Source organism: Balaenoptera borealis (assembly GCF_965194805.1).
Source record: "Balaenoptera borealis genome assembly, chromosome: 10".
Classification (NCBI taxonomy): domain Eukaryota; kingdom Metazoa; phylum Chordata; class Mammalia; order Artiodactyla; family Balaenopteridae; genus Balaenoptera; species Balaenoptera borealis.
This window is the reverse complement of record NC_138874.1, coordinates 824,508-845,387: the sequence shown is the minus strand read 5'-3', so window position 1 is coordinate 845,387 and position 20,880 is coordinate 824,508. Positions and strand designations below refer to the sequence as shown.

The 20,880-nt window shown below is 39.6% G+C and overlaps 1 long non-coding RNA gene across 1 annotated transcript in view; it reads left to right on the top strand.

The window, feature by feature from the left end:
• Window positions 1-2,679: 2,679 nt before the first annotated feature.
• Window positions 2,680-20,880, top strand: part of LOC309635824 — a 189,130-nt gene continuing 170,929 nt past the window's right edge. Inside the window, exon 1 of the long non-coding RNA XR_014249046.1 lies at window positions 2,680-5,104. This is a non-coding gene — a long non-coding RNA (uncharacterized lncRNA). The remainder of the gene's footprint in view (window positions 5,105-20,880) is intronic.

Here is a 20,880-nt window from a genome sequence, read left to right as displayed (position 1 = left end):
ATCAGTTATACATACACATATGTTCCCATATCTCTTCCCTCTTGCGTCTCCCTCCTTCCCACCCTCCCTATCCCATCCCTCTAGGTGGTCACAAAGCACCCATCTGATCTCCCTGTGTTATGCGGCTGCTTCCCACTAGTTATCTATTTTATATTTGGTAGTGTATATATGTCCATGCCACTCTCTCACCCTGTCACATCTTACCCTTCCCCCTCCCCATATCCTCAAGTCCATTCTCTAGTAGGTCTGTGTCTTTATTCCCATCTTGCCACTAGGTTCTTCATGACCTTTTTTTTTTCCCCTTAGATTCCATATATATGTGTTAGCATACTGTATTTGTTTTTCTCTTTCTGACTTACTTCACTCTGTATGACAGACTCTAACTCCATCCACCTCATTACAAATACCTCCATTTCATTTCTTTTTATGGCTGAGTAATATTCCATTGTATATATGTGCCACATCTTCTTTATCCATTCATCCGATGATGGACACTTAGGTTGCTTCCATGTCCTGGCTATTGTAAATAGAGCTGCAATGAACATTTTGGTACATGACTCTTTTTGAATTATGGTTTTCTCAGGGTATATGCCCAGTAGTGGGATTGCTGGGTCGTACGGTAGTTCTATTTTTAGTTTTTTAAGGAACCTCCATACTGTTCTCCATAGTGGCTGTATCAATTTACATTCCCACCAACAGTGCAGGAGGGTTCCCTTTTCTCCACACCCTCTCCAGCATTTATTGTTTCTAGATTTTTTGATGATGGCCATTCTGACTGGTGTGAGATGATATCTCATTGTAGTTTTGATATGCATTTCTCTGGTGATTAATGATGTTGAGCATTCTTTCATGTGTCTGTTGGCCATCTGTATATCTTCTTTGGAGAAATGTCTATTTAGGTCTTCTGCCCATTTTTGGATTGGGTTGTTTGTTTTTTTGTTATTGAGCTGCATGAGCTGCTTGTAAATCTTGGAGATTAATCCTTTGTCAGTTGCTTCGTTTGCAAATATTTTCTCCCATTCTGCGGGTTGTCTTTTGGTCTTGTTTATGGTTTCCTTTGCTGTGTGAAAGCTTTTAAGTTTCATTAGGTCCGATTGGTTTATTTGTGTTTTTATTTCCATTTGTCTAGGAGGTGGGTCAAAAAGGATCTTGCTGTGATTTATGTCATAGAGTGTTCTGCCTATGTTTTCCTCTAAGAGTTTGATAGTGTCTGGCCTTACCTTTAGGTCTCTAGTCCATTTTGAGTTTATTTTTGTGTATGGTGTTAGGAAGTGTTCTAATTTCATACTTTTACATGTACCTGTACAGTTTTCCCAGCACCACTTATTGAAGAGGCTGTCTTTTCTCCACTGTATATTCTTGCCTCCTTTATCAAAGATAAGGTGACCATATGTGCGTGGGTTTATCTCTGGGCTTTCTATCCTGTTCCATTGATCTATGTTTCTGTTTTTGTGCCAGTACCAAACTGTCTTGATTACTGTAGCTTTGTAATATAGTCTGAAGTCAGGGAGCCTGATTCCTCCAGCTCCATTTTTCGTTCTCAAGATTGCTTTGGCTACTCGGGGTCTTTTGTGTTTCCATACAAATTGTGAAATTTTTTGTTCTAGTTCTGTGAAAAATACCAGTGGTAGTTTGATAGGGATTGCATTGAATCTGTAGATGGCTTTGGGTAGAGTCATTTTCACAATGTTGATTCTTCCAATCCAAGAACATGGTATATCTCTCCATCTATTTGTATCATCTTTAATTTCTTTCATCAGTGTCCTATAATTTTCTGCATACAGGTCTTTTGTCTCCTTAGGTAGGTTTATTCCTAGATATTTTATTCTTTTTGTTGCAATGGTAAATGGGAGTGTTTTCTTAATTTCACTTTCAGATTTTTCATCATTAGTGTATAGGAATGCAAGAGATTTCTGTGCATTAATTTTGTATCCTGCTACTTTACCAAATTCATTGATTAGCTCTAGTAGTTTTCTGGTAGCATCTTTAGGATTCTCTATGTATAGTATCATGTCATCTGCAAACAGTGACAGCTTTACTTCTTCTTTTCCAATTTGGATTCCTTTTATTTCTTTTTCTTCTCTGATTGCTGTGGCTAACACTTCCAAAACTATGTTGAATAATAGTGGTGAGAGTGGACCACCTTGCCTTGTTCCTGATCTTAGTGGAAATGGTTTCAGTTTTTCACCATTGAGGACAATGTTGGCTTTGGGTTTGTCACATATGGCCTTTATTATGTTGAGGAAAGTTCCCTCTATGCCTACTTTCTGCAGGGCTTTTATCATACATGGGTGTTGAATTTTGTCGAAAGCTTTCTCTGCATCTATTGATATGATCATATGGTTTTTCTCCTTCAATTTGTTAATATGGTGTATCACATTGATTGATTTGCATATATTGAAGAATCCTTGCATTCCTGGAATAAACCCCACTTGATCATGGTGTATGATCCTTTTAATGTGCTGTTGGATTCTGTTTGCTAGTATTTTGTTGAGGATTTTTGCATCTATGTTCATCAGTGATATTGGCCTGTAGTTTCCTTTCTTTGTGACATCTTTGTCTGGTTTTGATATCAGGGTGATGGTGGCCTCGTAGAATGCATTGGGGAGTGTTCCTCCCTCTGCAATATTTTGGAAGAGTTTGAGAAGGATAGGTGTTAGATCTTCTCTAAATGTTTGATAGAATTCGCCCGTGAAGCCATCTGGTCCTGGGCTTTTGTTTGTTGCAAGATTTTTAATCACAGTTTCAATTTCAGTGCTTGTGATTGGTCTGTTCATATTTTCTATTACTTCCTGGTTCAGTCTCGGCAGGTTGTGCATTTCTAAGAATTTGTCCATTTCTTCTAGGTTGTCCATTTTATTGGCATAGAGTTGCTTGTAGTAATCTCTCATGATCGTTTGTACTTCTGCAGTGTCAGTTGTTACTTCTCCTTTTTCATTTCTAATTCTATTGATTTGAGTCTTCTCCCTTTTTCTCTTGATGAGTTTGGCTAATGGTTTATCAATTTTGTTTATCTTCTCAAAGAACCAGCTTTTAGTTTTATTGATCTTTGCTATTGTTTCCTTCATTTCTTTTTCATTTATTTCTGATCTGATCTTTTTGATTTCTTTCCTTCTGCTATCTTTGGGGGTTTTTTGTTCTTCTTTCTCTAATTGCTTTAGGTGCAAGGTTAGGTTGTTTATTCGAGATGTTTCCTGTTTCTTGAGGTAGGCTTGTATTGCTATAAACTTCCCTCTTAGAACTGCTTTTGCTGCATCCCATAGGTTTTGGGTTGTCGTGTCTCCATTGTCATTTGTTTCTAGGTATTTTTTGATTTCCCCTTTGATTTCTTCAGTGATCACTTCGTTATTAAGTAGTGTATTGTGTAGCCTCCATGTGTTTGTATTTTTTACAGATCTTTTCCTGTAATTGATGTCTAGTCTCATAGTGTTGTGGTCGGAAAAGATACTTGATACGATTTCAATTTTCTTAACTTTACCAAGGCTTGATTTGTGACCCAAGATATGATCTATCCTGGAGAATGTTCCATGAGCACTTGAGAAAAATGTGTATTCTGTTGTTTTTGGGTGTAATGTCCTATAAATATCAATTAAGTCCATCTTGTTTAATGTATCATTTAAAGCTTGTGTTTCCTTATTTATTTTCATTTTGGATGATCTGTCCATTGGTGAAAGTGGGGTGTTAAAGTCCCCTACTATGATTGTGTTACTGTCAATTTCCCATTTTATGGCTGTTAGTATTTGCCTTATATATTGAGGTGCTCCTATGTTGGGTGCATAAATATTTACAATTGTTATACCGCCAAAGCGGTCTTGAGGGACAAAAACGGAGCTGGAGGAATCAGGTTCCCTGGCTTCAGACTATACTACAAAGCTACAATAATCAAGACAATATGGTACTGGCACAAAAGCAGAAATATAGATCAATGGAACAGGATATAAAGCCCAGAGATAAACCCATGTACCTATGGTCAACTAATCGATGACAAAGGAGGCCAGGATATACAATGGAGAAAAGACAGTCTCTTCAATAACCAGTGCTGGGAAAACTGGACAGCTATATGTAAAAGAATGAAATTAGAACACTCCATAACACCATACAGAAAAATAAACTCAAAATGGTTTAGAGACCTAAATGTAAGACCGGGCACTATAAAACTCTTAAAGGAAAACATAGGAAGAACACTCTTTGACATAAATCACAGCAAGATCTTTTTTGATCCACCTCCTAGAGTAGTGGAAATAAAAACAAAAATAAACAAATGGGACCTAATGAAACTTAAAGGCTTTTGCAAAGCAAAGGAAACTACAAACAAGACGAAAAGACAACCCTCAGAATGGGACAAAATATTTGCAAACGAATCAACGGACAAAGGATTAATCTCCAAAATATATAAACAGCTCATGCAGCTCAATATTAAAACAACAATCAACCCAATCTAAAATTGGGCAGAAGACCTAAATAGACATTTCTCCAGAGAAGACATACAGATGGCCAAGAAACCCATGAAAAGCTGTTCAACATCACTAATTATTAGAGAAATGCAAATCAAAAGTACAATGAGGTATCACCTCACTCCTGTTAGAATGGGCATCATCAGAAAATGTACAAACAACAAATGCTGGAGAGGGTGTGGAGAAAAGGGAACCCTCTTGCACTTTTGGTGGGAGTGTAAATTGATACAGCCACTATGAAGAACAGTATGGAGGTCCCTTAAGAAACTAAAAATAGAATTACCATATGACCCAGCAATCCCACTACTGGGCATATACCCAGAGAAAAACATAATTCAAAAGGACACATGCACCCCTTTGTTCATTGCAGCACTATTTACAATAGCCAGGTCATGGAAGCAACCTAAGTGTCCATCGACAAACGAATGGATAAAGAAGAAGTGGTACATGTATACAATGGAATATTACTCAGCTATGATAAGGAATGAAACTGCATCATTTGTAGAGACGTGGATGGATCTAGAGACTGTCGTACAGAGTGAAGTAAGTCAGAAAGAGAAAAACAAACACCGTATATTAATGCATATATGTGGAACCTAGAAAAATGGTACAGATGAACCGCTTTGCAGGGCAGAAATTGAGACACAGATGTAAGGAACAAACATATGGACACCAAGGGGGGAAAGTGGCAGGGGGGTGGGGGAGGTGGTGTGATGAATTGGGAGATTGGGATTGACATGTATACACTGATATGTATAAAATGGATAACTAATAAGAAAAAAAGAAAAAGATTCTGGGTCAAAGGGCATGTGCACTTGTAATTTTGGTAGAAACTGCCAAAGTTCCCCCAAAGAGGTTATACCATTTATATTGAACCAGCATTATAGGGAAGTGTCTGTTTCCTCACCCTCCCCAACATGGACTTTTAAAAAATATTTACCTCCTTCCTCGCTGAGCCTTAACGAAGTAGTTTCTATAATTTCCCTCTTCTGGGACTAGTCTGCTGCAAAACTCCCACTACGTTTCAACACAGACCCTCTGCAGCTGTCTTTCACTGTCTCCACCCCTCCCCACAGCTCACAGACCTTGCATTTACCCCCACTTCTCTGCCCTGGTTCATGTCATTTCCTCTGCAGGGATTCCACTGGTTCATATACACATATTTCTTGCAAATAAAAAATGCCCTTTTTCATATACACATATTTCATGCAAATAAATAATGTCCTTTTAGGTGGACCACAGTCCCAAGTCTCAGTGAGCAGATAGTATTTGTGTGTTGATTAAGAAAAAGCACTTCTCCTCCAGGCAGAAGAAGCCTATGCTAGGGCATAAGGTTTGGCAAGTGAAGCAAGGAGTGGATTTCAACTCCCCAGAATCCCTCAGCTGGGGGCCCTTAACATTTACAACTATGTATGGTGGCTCCAAATTAAGGACAAGAGAAAGAGACAGCACAATTATCATGTAGCTCAATACTGATTCTTACAGAGCTATATTTATAGATTATGTCAAAGATCTAGATGACGTAAAATGAGGTAATACGTATGTAATCTGTACCTTGCTTGCCCCATCAGCCTGTAAACTCAAGAAGATGTCAAAATTAATTTTGGTGCGCAAATGGCCATGACTCTAAATATCTGCTATCTGCTCAAGCAGAACTTACCATCCAGTCCCTATCTGCTCAGGCAGAACTTACCTGCCCACAGCGCGAGTAATTTCTGGAAATCCCCAAAGGGGAGCCTCCCAAGTGCCTACAACCCAGATGGTAGTTCTAGGTACCATATGGTGTTCCATCACTTCCTTCTCCAGCTCCAACTTGCCAACATCACTGGCTTCTCCTAAAACTACAGAAGCCTTGCCAAGGCTTTTTGGAAGCCACCAAAGCCACGAGTCCTCAGAGTTACATAGGAACACTGGGAGTGATGCGGAGTGAAGGAGAATGTCTCCCCCCAATTCTGTGCCGCATCTTCTCACCTGAGCCCCACACAGCTCTGTCTGCATCCAGAATCTGCCAAAATCTCCCATAGAAGGCTTTCAGCCCATGCTCAGAATTTCACTTAGCCTTTCTGTCAGTTTCGGATCATCACTTCTTAACCAAGAGAGATTCAAATTCAATATGAGGCGTGAATAGGAAACAGACAATATCACCATTCTCTTCATTCATTCATTTATTCATTCATCCGTGCATGCATCCATCCATCCATCCACCCACCCATCCATTTGATTACCACCGATTGAGGCCAACTCTGTGCCTGACACTGTTCTAGACACTGAGGATAAAACATTAAATAAGACAGATAAGGTCACTACTCTCACAAGAATTGCATTTTAGAGCAGGTAAGCAGAGAACAATCAAACCAATTAACACAAAGCTGTTAGCTAGTGATAACTGCTATGATGAAAATAAAACAATGTGATGCGATAGGAAGAGACTGGGAAGCTACCCTGGGTTAACTCAGTATTTAATCTTATCAAACCCAATAGCCTCTATTCATAACAAATATAATAGCATTTATGACTCTAAAATGAAATTAATAGATGAGACAATCTACCTCAAACATAATTTGTATAGTATTTTTTATTGGGTTCATTTTGTTATTACTGTTATTATTACTAATTTTTAAAAGTTTCACCTTCACAAGTCATAATTCATAATGTCATGTACATTTTTAGGACTGATGTCAACTCTGGAAAACATCTATCAAGTTTGTTTCACAAGCTGTAAGATATTAGGGCATTTTAAGTTTTCTTCTGCAATAGCTACCTTAAATGTTTTTTGAATTGACAGTACTCATTAACCAGTTGTCATCACCGTCCTTGTTGTAGTGTCATATAAGAAGTTTTGTGTTAGTTTCATCAGTATCAGTTTTCCAGTGAAAATTAGTAAGAAATTTAAATCTTTTCCCATTGAGCTTATATGATTCACTTCTCTTTATTAGTGGAATTTCCAAACAATCCACAAGTTTATTCATTCCTTCTAGTCAAAGTGTAGCTCTTCCTCCTTATGTGTTACTGCTTTTAGTATGATCTGCAGGCTTTTTGTTACACTTTGCTTCTCAGTATCAGAATAATTAATCCATCACTTTTGTTTCACATTCCATTATCTTTTCTTCTGAATTTTGACTCCATTATTTAATGTATAAATAAATTTTAAATGACATAAGAAATATCCTTTATATAAATCCAAATCAAAAGTCTGTAATTTCTCACTTGTTTTTTGAAATATTCCAAAACACTTTTCCAAATTGCAATTAAAACAACATAGTCTAATCTCACCAAATTTTTGAATAAACTCTTTGCATCTGGTTGTGCTAGGCTTTCTGAGTCTTTGAAAAATATGTTTTGGAATCCTTGAAACATTGTTGTATCCATATTGCAAGGCTTAGAACATCCTTAAAACAGGCAGATCATCTCATTACACTTAGATTTCTTAAAGAAAAATCCAAACATGTTTGTTTCAAATGCTGCATATGTGAGAGGAACCCAAAAGGTTTTCTACCGTCTTCCTAACTGTTACAAAATACTGAAGTAGTCAATAACTTCAGGTACTATCAAGGCAGATTTTTCTCCACCAAAATTACGAAAATTCCACATACTTGATCTTTTAAAAGAATGCTGGTAGCCCTTTGCTCTCACCTTTCCTAACAGTTACATGATAACATAACTGACCATGAATACTGTTCAGTGGAAAATTGCATTTGTTGAATAAAGGCACAAATCGATGGTTTTCAGTTAAAGAAAAGTTAAAAATTGTTCAAGGGTGTTTCTATTGTTAATGTAGAATACAATAATCAGGGACTTCGCCAGATGTCCAGTGGTTAAGACTCCTCACTTCCACTGCAGGGGGCACAGGTTCGATCCCTGGTTGGGGAACTAAGACCCCACGTGCTGCCCCATGCAGCCAAAAAAGAAAAAAGAAAAAACAATAATCACCATCTCATCAGCATTCATCACTCCAATATAGACTCTAAGTAATGGAATGGTATTGGATATCTGGCTTGTTTGATTCACTACTTAATTTTGAATACCTTTTCATTATTTTGATTAATTTCTAATATGATTTCAGATAAGTCACATTGTTCTTTTATTCTGACATTTTTCCAAGTCCTTATGCAAAAATAGAATAGAATTTAGCAATTAGTTCAATGATTTCCATGAAATTGCCTTTGTTTAAAGAACACAATTTTTTCACTGTGACCTCTGAAACCATTTTTATTTAAAAATTTAATAGCTGCTGCTACACTTAATGGCATTTCAAAATAATTCAGCATGTTTTTCCTGTTTACTTTTCAAGAAATTGGTCTAGTGCATTTTTATTGGACTTCCATGTATTTCAAGTAAACATGGCCTTCTAGTGCTATGTGGAATGTACTTGACTTTTGAAACTTCTTAATATATTTATCCAGTCCAAAAACCCATCTGATGTAATGTCTGTCTTGTTGAAAACAGTTTACAAACAAAATGATAAATGCAAACCTTTAGTTTTAGAATAGGCTACCCAGGTTCTCATAGCAGTTTGGCCATTTAAAAAATATTTTTTAAATGTATATATCTGTTTGAGAAGTATATGTTTTCCCATGATCTGTTCTGTTTAATTCTCTGTTAATATTATTGATCAAAATTTGGTGGAAAAAAATGAACTCTTTCATTATTCAGTATTGAATGAAATTATTGCTCCTTAAACAGACCACAATGAAAGGTTATGGCAATTATCAAAATCAATGAATTCATCACAGTGAGGTACCTTCTGACCTTCTTTGTGTTCTATTGAATCTACAAAGTTTTTCTACCATCTTCCTTCTTCCGTTTTCTGTTTGTTGTTTAGAAGTGTTTTGATTGCCATAATCACTTTAGTCTCTTCTGTTGGCTATCATGAATCTTTCCCTAATCTTCATGATTTTGATTACAAGAGGCTTTAGTTTCTGTTGTGGTGTAATAAATATTTTTGGCATTTTAAAGTTTCTACCTGTCTTCTTTCTTTCAGTTTATGTTTTTGGCTTCCATAAGGATACCTCCTCATCATCATAGTTAAATAGTGAAATGATCATTAGTACCCGCCCCCAAAAATTCTAAAATTAGGAAATTAGGCATACACAAGAGCAATTCCAATGTGGTTTTTTTGTTTGTTTGGGGGGTTTTTTTTGGCTGTGCCTCACAGCATACGGAATCTTAGTCCCCCCAGCAGGGATTGAACCCACATCCCCTGCGGTGGAAGCACAGAGTCTTAACCACTGGACTGCCAGGGAAGTCCCCCAATATGATTTAAATTGCTGCTACATTGTATAGAGCAATGTAGTTGTGAAATCAAATTCCTTTTATTCTGATACATTGATTTCTTGATGAAAAAGTGTAGGAGTTTTGTGTCTGGAACACTGGTTTCTTCAGATCACTTGACTTTCTTGGTGTCAATTTTGGTGCCATTTCATCTGGAACCACCAGATTTTGAAGGACAAGATGTGGCAAGTATAGTAAAATGCAATCCAGTATTGTCAGGATGCATAAAACACACAACTTCACACGTGTGTATTCACAGTAGGACTGTTCAAGTTCCTGCCCTACAAACACAGGAATTCTGATAAATTCTGTTTTGCATGTTTCCCATTTTTAAAAGCACAGTGCTTTTTAAAAATGTATATGGAACAGAGGAGAACCCTACAGGGCCCCCGAAGTACAAAACCAAGCAGTTCATGGCTATGACAATACAGTCACAGACTCAGTGTCTGATGCATATTCCTGAGTTGTTTTACAGATACTGTAACTATCACCAGAGAAAAAAGCTTACTGCATGATGACCAGCCTGCAGCCTTGACATAAACTGCTCCATCTTGAGCAGCACTGAATCTGTGGCTAACACAGTTCCAAGAACTGGCCTCAAGAGAATGGGATTAACATTATTGCTCATAATAATAAGTATCTTTGTGGGCATCAAAATAACTGTAGCTTGTTCTGCACATATCTGTAAGTGGGCAACTAAAATTGTCAGCAAAGAGATGCTACAGACCCATGTTGACATCTTCTACTCTAAGAATATGGCACCTTATGTCAGCATGAAGTTATAGAAGATGGACCTTCACCTCTAATCCCATACAAGTGGAATGATGTTGACAGTAGGGAACTGAAAGCAGCTCTTTTGCCCCTTTCCTGTTTGTCCATTTCTGTTCCCCTCTAACTTTGAAAGAACCTAATTATAGGAATGAGATCACTAGGCAATTTAAACTAACTCCTGACTTATGCTCTCCTGAATGCACACCAAGCCTTGCCTATGCTGTTGATTCTTTTCCTAGATAAAAAGAAGTAAGAATGAAGAATTAAGTAGTTAAATAATGACTAGCTCTCTACCAATTACTAAGGGTTGCTCCCTAAACAACCCTGCAGGCAGGTTTCACAGGCAAGATGACATCTGAAGAGAGAGTTAGCCAGCCTGCATGCCTGGCTAATGGAGAATGATGCAGAAGTCAACCTCCTGCCTTGATGATTCCCCGAGATTCCCCTGCACCCCCCACCTCAGCCACCTTTTTCCATTTAAAAACTGTCATGGCTGAGCAGAATTTTTGAGTTTGTCTTAGGACATGAGTCCACCTTCTCCCCAGGTTGCTGGCTTTTCTGACTAAAGCATCTTTCTTTTCTATTGATACTTACCTCTCGATTATCGGCCTTAGAGCTGCAAGCAGCCGAACCTGAGTTCGGTAACATATGCTGCATGGTCAAGTATATTCCTGATAGAAGAGGACTTCTAATTTGATAAGTCATCAATGACAATCTGATTCCTGCTTACAGATATACATGTCTGAAAATTGAAAGACTTTTTCACAGATTAGCTTCTGGCTCTATATGTTTCAGACATTGATCCTACGTACCTATAGAGCTGGGTGTCATGATATGACCTCAGGTCCTGCATCTTCATGTCACAACTCTGGGTGAGGTGGCATAGTGAGCTGATGGAGTATTTATTCCTGGAACTCCTTCCATACTGGTACCACTACACTGGTATTGTTACCCAAAAACTGGGTTCGCTTCTTGGTCAGTGTCGAACCAAAAGACCAAGCCAAGAAAGGAGGAAGGAAGGATTTACTACTTGCAGCAAGTAAGGAGAACACTGGGGGTCTTTCCCAAAGCAGTGTCTCCCTGAACAGCTAAATTGGGGAAGTTTTAAGCTAAGGGCACGTGCATATTCATGAAGGGCTTGAGTATAATAGAGTTCAGCATAGAATTGGGGCGAAGATTGACAGAGTCCAAGCTTTAGTTGATTGAAGTCACGAGGGTCAGAAAAGGTCAACATCATCATTCCATCGTCCACCTGGGTGGGGGCCATAGTTCCTGCAGAACTCGAAGTTCCGAAGTTCCGTATCAGGTTGTCATGTATATCCCTTGAGGAGGAACTAGGACTCTGTTTTATCACTGAACTGTTGTTTCTTGACTGCTTTGTTACTGCATTCTTTTGTTCCCTTAAGATCATTAATTCCTGAGACCTGTTCCAGAGCAAGCATTGGAGCCAGGCTTAGATGACAAATGGCTTAGGCCTAAAATGATTTTTCTTATGTCAAGAAAGCCACGCCTAGTTCTCTTTCTCCGGGGAGCCCCTACTGTATCTGCATACAGTATGACTAAATCCAAACTAAATGTATTTGCTACTCGACTTCTCTGAGCTGGATGCCAAGACGCAGGGAAAAGTGTGACGAAGTGGAGATCAGAGTGAAAAGACACAGTGGTCTTGACTGATTTTGGTGAAAATATTTTGCAAGTTTCACAAAATGACATGACCCTGTGGACACATGGCTAGAACTCCTTGTAGGTCCTTGGAAGGGGGAGGTAACAGTGAGGAGCCCTGTGGCCTATACTTCATTCGCTTCCCAGCAAATTCTCCTCTGCAAAGCAATGAAGTGTTTCAAGAGGGAGGGAGTGTTTGCTGTGTCAAATGCTGCCAAGAAGTGTAATAAGATGAGGACTGACATGCAGCCTTTGGATTTAGCAAGTGGAGATCTTGGGTGACCTTGAGGATAGTCATTTCATCGGAAGTAACAGAAGCCACCTTATTAGAATGGATTAAAGAGAGGAGAGTGAGGGGAAGAACTACCAAAAATTTGGCTATGATCTTTCTATACAGATACAGAAAGATTTCCAGGATGTGTTGTTCAGTGAAAGGTAGAGAATAGTGTGTATAATATGGCGCTATTGCTGTATGGTTCCATGTGTATATCTCTCCAAGTACATAAAAGATGCCTCCAGCAATGGGAATCGGCCTTTGGAATTTTTGAAGCATGTGAATGTATTACCTATTTTAAACATTTTTTTTTTTAATGTTGCTGTGATGGGAGGCAATAAAGTGGCTGAAAGCTAAAGGGTGAAGGGAGTGTTGTTTAAGGATGGGCTCTGTTAGGGTAAATTTGTATTCTGACCCAGTAGAGAGAAAGAGAATAATAATGCAGAAGAGGGACTTCCCTGCTGGTCCAGTGGGTAAGACTCCGAGCTCCCAGTGCAAGGGGCCCGGGTTCATTCCCTGGTTGGGGAACTGGATCCCGCATTCCGCAACTAAGAGTTCACATGCCGCAGCTAAGAAGTCCACATGCAGCAACTGAAGATCCTGCGTGCCACAACTAAGACCCGGCACAGCCTAAATAAATAAATAAATATTTAAAAAATAATAATGCAGAAGAGAAAGGAGCTAAATGCCTGAGGGGAGAGGGAAGCCAGAGCTGGTTGATAAGATAAATTTATTCTTACTGTGTTAAGAGAGAGCACCACCTTCACAGTCTTTAAGTGTCTCAGAGTGGGGAGGGCGAAGTCAGAACTTATAAGGTTTTGGACTCTGGTTTAAGGCAGGTCTTTCAACATGGGGTGGGATGGGGGCTTGATTAGGATTAAATGAAGATCGTGATGTGATAGTTTAGGATCTGTGGACACAGAGAAGGGAAGCAGAGGAGGAACAGCTACAGGCAAATTGCAAAGGGTTAAAGAGATTTAAAGGAATCATTCCCAAATGACTCACTATTTTATTTTTCTGGTAAAGTTTGAAGCAAGGTCAATTACGAGAAAGGGTGAGGTAAAGAAAACCAATAAAATGCACCTAAGCCATCAAAAGAAAAAAAATAGAGTAACAGTAAGGTGTGGTGTGCAGGAGTTCTGAAGAGGGGAGAAAGAGAGAAACTATTACTTTGAAAAGTAAACAAGAGAAGGTACTTGGGAAGGATAGTAGGAAAATAGTTGGCTGACCTGCTGGAAGTCCCAGTCTCCCAGATGCAACTCACCCTTCCCCACAGAAAATATTTTAAAACCATTGTCACCCCCAAAGCAATTTTGCAGCCATAGAAATGAAGTCCCTTAAAATGCCTCTGTGTCAACAAAGGTTCTTTACTTCTCATTTTAGGACTAACAAGCTGCTGGAAAGGGTTCCAGATCAGGAGGTATTTGGCCACAGAAGTGAATTCAGGTTTCTACAACTTCCAACATAGAGAATCACTCAAAACTTTGAAATTATAATGTTTTCTGGCTTCTAGTCTTTTCAAGGTTTTGAAGGTCTTAAGGCCAAGTTTGAATCAGAGGTCAATGTGTGATAAGCTTCCCCTCCCCCAGAGTTTTTACAAGGAAAGGGGAATGTTTACTGCCATCGTCCAGGTTACCCTTTACCTCGTGACTTGTGTAGCCTTGACACATAGCAAGCATTCAATAAATAATAGCTGCCATATAATCCATATAATTCCTTATTTGCTTTCCAGCATCTTATCCCAAACAGAAGATAAAAGGACTCAGTGCACTTGACACACTTGAGACACTGGGAACTCCTAGAACTATTTGGAAAGAACTTGAGTCTCTTCAGAGATGGAGTTTGGAGAAATGCTGCTTTGGAAATAATATTTTGACCTTGGTTGTCACTCAAGGCAAGGCTGGTGAGCAACAGGGAACAGAGATCCCAGGTATGTTTTATAAAGTGCGTAATATGTTGTGTTCATTCAATATGGAACAAAATGAGACAATCAGTAGTTCTAAAGGACTCATTATGGATGAGAGAGAGAGGTTGGAGCCTCATCATATTAAATGATGAAGACATGATAAAAACTGGCCTAAAATTGGGGCATAACTTAAATATTCACATCCAACAAATTGAATCACGCTATTCAAAAGTTAACTGGGAGGGCTTCCCTGGTGGCACAGTGGTTAAGAATCTACCTGCCTCGAGCCCTGGTCTGGGAGGATCCCACATGCCGCGGAGCAGCTGGGCCCGTGAGCCACAACTACTGAGCCTGCGCGTCTGGAGCCTGTGCCCCGCAACGGGAGGCCGCGATAGTGAGAGGCCCGCGCACCGCGATGAGGAGTGGCCCCCGCTCGCCGCAACTGGAGAAAGCCCTCGCACAGAAACGAAGACCCAACACAGCCATAAATAAATAAATAAATTTATAAAAAAAAAAAAAAAAAAGAATCTACCTGCCAATGCAGGGGACACGGGTTCGAGCCCTGGTCCAGGAAGATCCCACATGCCACGGAGCAACTAAGCCCATGTGCCACAACTACTGAGCCCTCATTCTACAACTACTGAAGCCCGCATGCCTAGAGCCCATGCTCCACAAAAAGAGAATTCATCACGGTGAGAAGCCTGTGCACCACAACAAAGAGTAGCCCCCGCTCGCTGCAACTAGAAAAAGCCCTCACAGCAACGAAGACTATGCAGCCAAAAATAAATAAATAAAATAAATAAATTTTAAAAAAAAAGAAAAAAAAGACAATTGGGAGATTTACAAAACAAATTAACTCATAGTGCAGCATACACACGCATCCAGGAAGGGGATACACATTTCAAGTTGTGTGATATATGCCTTCTGTTCTCAGTCTTGTCTGTATCTCTGAGGGTGTATGAGTAATTTCCTTTGGAGGTAACTGTAAAATTTTACATTCTAAGCCCCGAATGCTCTGGTCTTGTTTAGCTCCGTTCTGGGGATGCCTTGATTATTGCTTGTTGCCCAAAACAAATCTCATTTAACTTCTATTAAATAGAAAATAACTAAACAAAATGGCACAAAAGAAAAGCAAAGTTACTAATCCTGCTAGAGTTACAAAAACAAATCCATTCAATTGTTTATGAATATTTAGCGAATATTTTGGAGTTTGATGTTGAGTATTAATTTTATTGTGGTTTGTGTAGAGATTGGAGCAAACCAGTTTTTTACAGTCTGAGGTTTAATAAAATAATGTTTTCAATGACTTGTTCACAAGTCATACCGACAATGCAGAACTATGAATGATGTGCTATCTCCCTGTTCTGGGGATCTTTGGCACACCATGAGGTACCCTGGGAGTGGATGTATTCTGATTTAAAACATCTTAACGTGAAAGTACAGGTATAGACCATTAAATACACAGCTTTCATTTAACTGTTTAACGTTATTGTTATATTAAAATTTATTCATTTGTCTAAGAATTTCTGACACTCCACTGCACAGAAAGTATTAGGTGAAAAACTATGGGGGATAATAGAGGTAATTAAGATGGCATCTAGGGTCAAAGATTTTGCACTTGAATCAAGATGATACTTAGAATCCACTCAACACCATGCTCAGTCTTAAAACAAACAACTTGGGAGTTCCCTGGCGGTCCAGTGGTTAGGACTCCGCACTCTCACTGCCAAGGGCCCAGGTTCAATCCCTGGTTGGGGAACTAAGATCCCACAAGCGTACGATACAGTGCAGCTGAACAAACAAACAAACAAAAACAACTGAATCTATAGTTAGTTTCTGTTTAAAGTTAAAGGCAGTCCTACATTTCATACACTATGAAGTTGAAAATGGGAAAAGGTTTGCATTCCTGTTCAGGACAAGGAATGACCCAGCAGGATGATGAGTCTTCTTACCTATTAAAGTATTTCTAAAGTAATACAGCTTTATCACACCTGCCACTTGGCTGACAGTGATCACCTGACTTCAAAGGTGGTAAAATGGGAAACAATACAACAGTAAGCACCCACCTACCCACCACGCTGCTTAGATACAGATAAATTGCCCTCACAGTTATGACCCCTTGTGCATACCTCCCGTCATGTCTCCCTCCTTCCCACCCTAGAAACAGTCCCTGTTCTACACTTTGAGTTTATCATTCCTTTGTTTCCTCTCCAGTTTTACCAAAAATGTACCCTAAAAAACACATTGTTTGTTCTTGTTTATGACTTGGTCAATAAACAGAACTATATCACACAAGTTCTTTTGTGACTTGCTTTTTTACTCAAGCTTAGTTGAAATTCATGCATGATAATGTGTATGGCTGTTATTCATTTTCTTCCTTCCTCCCTTCCTTCCTCCCTTCCTCCCTCCCTCCCTTTCTTCCTTCCTTCCTTCCTTTTCTTCCTTTCTTCACTGCACGGCATGTAGGATCCTAGTTCCTCAACCAGGAATCAAACCCATGCCCCCTGCAGTGGAAGTGGAGTCTTAACCACTGGACCACCAGAGAAGTCCCTGCTATTCATTTTCATCACTATATAGTGCCTCAATAGCTATCTATAGAAATATTTATCAATTTTTCTCGGGTCCTGCTGTGAGCCCAGTCATGACTAAAGCTGTTTATTTTATTGAAGCTGAGGGGGTGGGGCTAATTGTGGCCAAAGCCAAATCATCATCATCATCAACATCACTTATATCGCAATTATTATTAACAACAAAAACATGAGGGATTAGTTGGAATATCAAGAAAAGTTTTGAAGCCATTTTGTAGGTGAGGAATTATGAGTAAAAGAAATCACCCTTGAGAAAAATTATAAAGGTAAAATCTCTGTGATTGGTAATTTTTTTGAATTTTGGAAGTGAGGAAAAGGGAGGGTCAAAGATGAAAGAATGGTGGAATCATGAACTGAAATAGGAAAGCCAGGCATTAGAAATGATCAACTATGTTGTGTCTGAAGTACAGATGGAATATCCAGGTCAGGAAATACGTTGAGGATAAAGGAGTAATTTTAAGTAGAACCTTTGAAAAGGTGATCATCAAAGTTTGTGCATTGTCTAGAGGGAGTTGAAAGGAAAAGGCTCAGGATATAGTCTTGGAAAATGCCAATGTAACACATCACAGCTGCTCTTTCCCAGCAGAACAGGACCCAACTCTTTCTTCAAAGTTTCCCTCAAGTGTTTCTGAGAGTTCTTTTTTTTTCTTTTTAATTTTATTTATTTATTTGGTTGTGCTGGGTCTTAGTTGCGGCAGCTGGGCTCCTTAGTTGTGGCATGCGAACTCTTAGTTGTGGCATGCATGTGGGATCTACTTCCCTGACCAGGCATCAAACCCGGGCCCCCTGCATTGTGAGCGCAGAGCCTTAACCATTGCGCCACCAGGGAAGTCCCTCTGGGAGTTCTTGAAAACTTCCATTTCCCCTTTGCTTTGCTGGAAACCTTTGCCACTTCACCTCACTCAGGTGGTCCTGTCACCTCCGTTGGACAATATGCTGTTTCTGTGGATCCTGTCCCTGGTGTGGTGCCACAACTGCAACATTTGGTTGGGATGTGGGAGTGAATGCCTATCTCCCTGTTATGGACTGAATTGTGTCCCCCTAAAATTCATATATTGAAGTTCTAACCCCTAGTACTTCAGAATATTACTGTATTTGGATAGGGGGTCTTTAAAGAGATAAGGTAAAATGAGGTCTGTGGGTGGACCCTAATCCAATATGACTCTTGTCCTTTTAAAGGAATTGGGACACAGATACATACAGAAGGAAGACCACGTGAAGTAAAGGAGCAAGGCCTCAGAAGAAACCAGTCCTGCCAACACCTTGATTTTGGAATTCTAGCCTCCAGAATTTAAAGAAAATAAATTTCTAAGTCACCCAGTCTGTAGTACTTTGTTACGACAGCCCTAGCAAACTAATACACTCCTTTTTGGAGCTAGCCTGTGTTAGAATGGAACCAGGTTGGTAGGCTCTCCTAGTAGCAGATACTTCACTACACTTTGGGTCACTTCTCTCCACAGACTACCAAGGCTTGTTACTTCAAAGTCAAGTGTGTCATGTGTAGATTCCCAGGAGAATGCATAGCCCCTCATACACAGAAATGGTGGGTCTGTCCTATAAGATCTTCAGGTGTGCTTGGGCATGTCTAAATTTAAATAGTAGTCTCAACCTACGGTTACATTTACTGGAAGGGAAAAGGAGTTTGTGATAAGGAGAGGCAATTAGGAATGTGGTCTGTCTCAGAAGGTGAGAGGCCATGGGAGAAGCACACTCCACAGAGAGAGTGTGGGCCATCTCAGACAGTGAGAGGCCCCAAAATATGGGGTGGTTAGTTTTTATGGGCTGGGTAATTTCATAGGCTAATGAGTGGGAAGATTATTCCAACTATTTTGGGGAAGGGGCAGAGATTTCCAGGAATTGGGCCACTGCGCACTTGCTGACCTTTTATGGTCAGCCTCAGAACTGTCACAGTGTCTGTGGGTGTGTCATTTAGCTGATGTATTAAATAAGCGTATATTGAGGCTCAAGGTCTGCTGGAAGTCACTCGTCCTCCATCTTGGACCTAGTTGGTTCTAACCAGTTGATGATGTGTCTTCAACAGCTATGTCATTCTTTTAAAGGTTGTGCCTTCCCCCTTCCTGTCTTACCTGGTCTCAGGACTTAATGAAGCTCAGGTTCTTTGTGTCTCAACACAGAAAGAATTCAGTAAGAGACAAAGTGATAGGTAAGACGTGGACTTATTTAAAGAGACACACATTCCAAAATGTGTCTCAAAAGGTGAGAATGGCCTTGGGAGAAACACACTCCACAGGCAGAGTGTGGGCCATCTCAGAAGAAAAGAGACCTCAAAATATGGGGTGGTTAGTTTTTATGGGCTGTGTAATTTCATAGGCTAATGAGTGGGAAGATTATTCCAACTATTTCAGGGGAAGGGGCAGGGATTTCCAGGAATTGGGCCACACCCCACTTTCTGACCTTTTATGGTTATCCTCAGAACTGTCATGGCACTGGTGGGTGTGTCATTTTGCTGCCGATGTATTACAGTGAGTGTATACGGAGGCTCAAGGTCCACTGGAAGTCAAATCTTCCACCATCTTGGACCTTGTTGGTTCTAACCAGTTTTTGTCATGTCTTATGGCTATGCCATTCTTCTAAATGCCCCGCTTCCCTCCTATTTCACTATTGGATTAGAGCTCCCCCATTATGAGGCCTCTCTCCTTGACTTGTAGATGGCCTGCTTTTCCTCTGTCTTCACGTGGTCTTCCTTCTGTACATATCTGTGTCCAAATTTCTTCCATTTATAAGGACAGCAGTCATATTGAATCCGGGTGCACCCACATGACTTCATTTTACCTTAATTACCTCCTTAAGGATCCTATCTCCAAACAGAGCCACATTGAGGGTTAGGGCTCCAATATATGAATTTTGGAAGAACACAATTCAGTCCAAAACAGATTAGCTCTTCAAAAACCAGTCTCATTCAAAGTGAGATCTGAAGTTTCCATAGAAGTAGCCAGGTAGAGTGCAACAGAAGTGTGCCTCAGACTGCAGGTAAAGCATGGCCAAAAACCAGGTTATAAGAGAGAATATGGCACATTAGGAAACTAAAGGTAGTTTCCAGATAATTCTAGAGGGTAATTAGATAACCCTGGAAGGCCTTGGAGTCATGATAGAATTAGGACTTTATCTTAGAGCAATAGGAAGCCAGTGGAATGCTGTAAGCAGGAAAGTGGCTTAATTTGCATTAATTACTTTGGCTATTGTGTGGAGAGTGAACTGAAAAGTAGCAACAATGGAGATAGAAAGGCAACTTAGGGGGCTCTTCCAATCAGGTAGGTAAGATGGTGGTAAGAATGGAGAGAAGTATACAGAATTGAGCAAGTCTCAGGATGTATCGATAGAATTGACAGGACTTGCTAATGGACTGGGAAAGGAGGAATAAACTGAGGATGATGCTTAGGTTTCTGAGTTGAGCAGATGGGTGGGAAGTTGGTGCCATGCTCTGAGATAGAAAACAAAGAAGCAGATGGTCAGGGGGAAGGAAGGATGGTGAGCTCAGTTTTCAATATATGGAGTTTTAGATGTGTGAATCATACAAGTAAAGATGTTCACAGCCTTATCAGCTAGCTATTTCAATCCCTGTTTTAGAGAAGAAAGTAAAAAAACAAAAAAACAAAAAACCCTGAAGTTTCAAGAGGTTGAGTAAATTGTTTATTCACACCCAGGTTTATCTGACTCCAAGGGCTATGCCTTTTCTACTATAGCCCTCAAAATTTTATGCACAACTCTGAGTCAGAATTCACAATTTTTTGGATTTAGAAAGCTAATATGGTGCCTATACTCTGTATTATAGAACACGGACTGGGGCAGTATCATAATAAATACCACATTAATAAATCATCAATGAGTTATGTGAATATACCGCTAAGTGGGATAAAGAAGGACTATGATTAGTCTCATGATAGTTCAGGATAGGTTTTGCCACGAAATGGGTAATATAAAACTTTCTGTTTT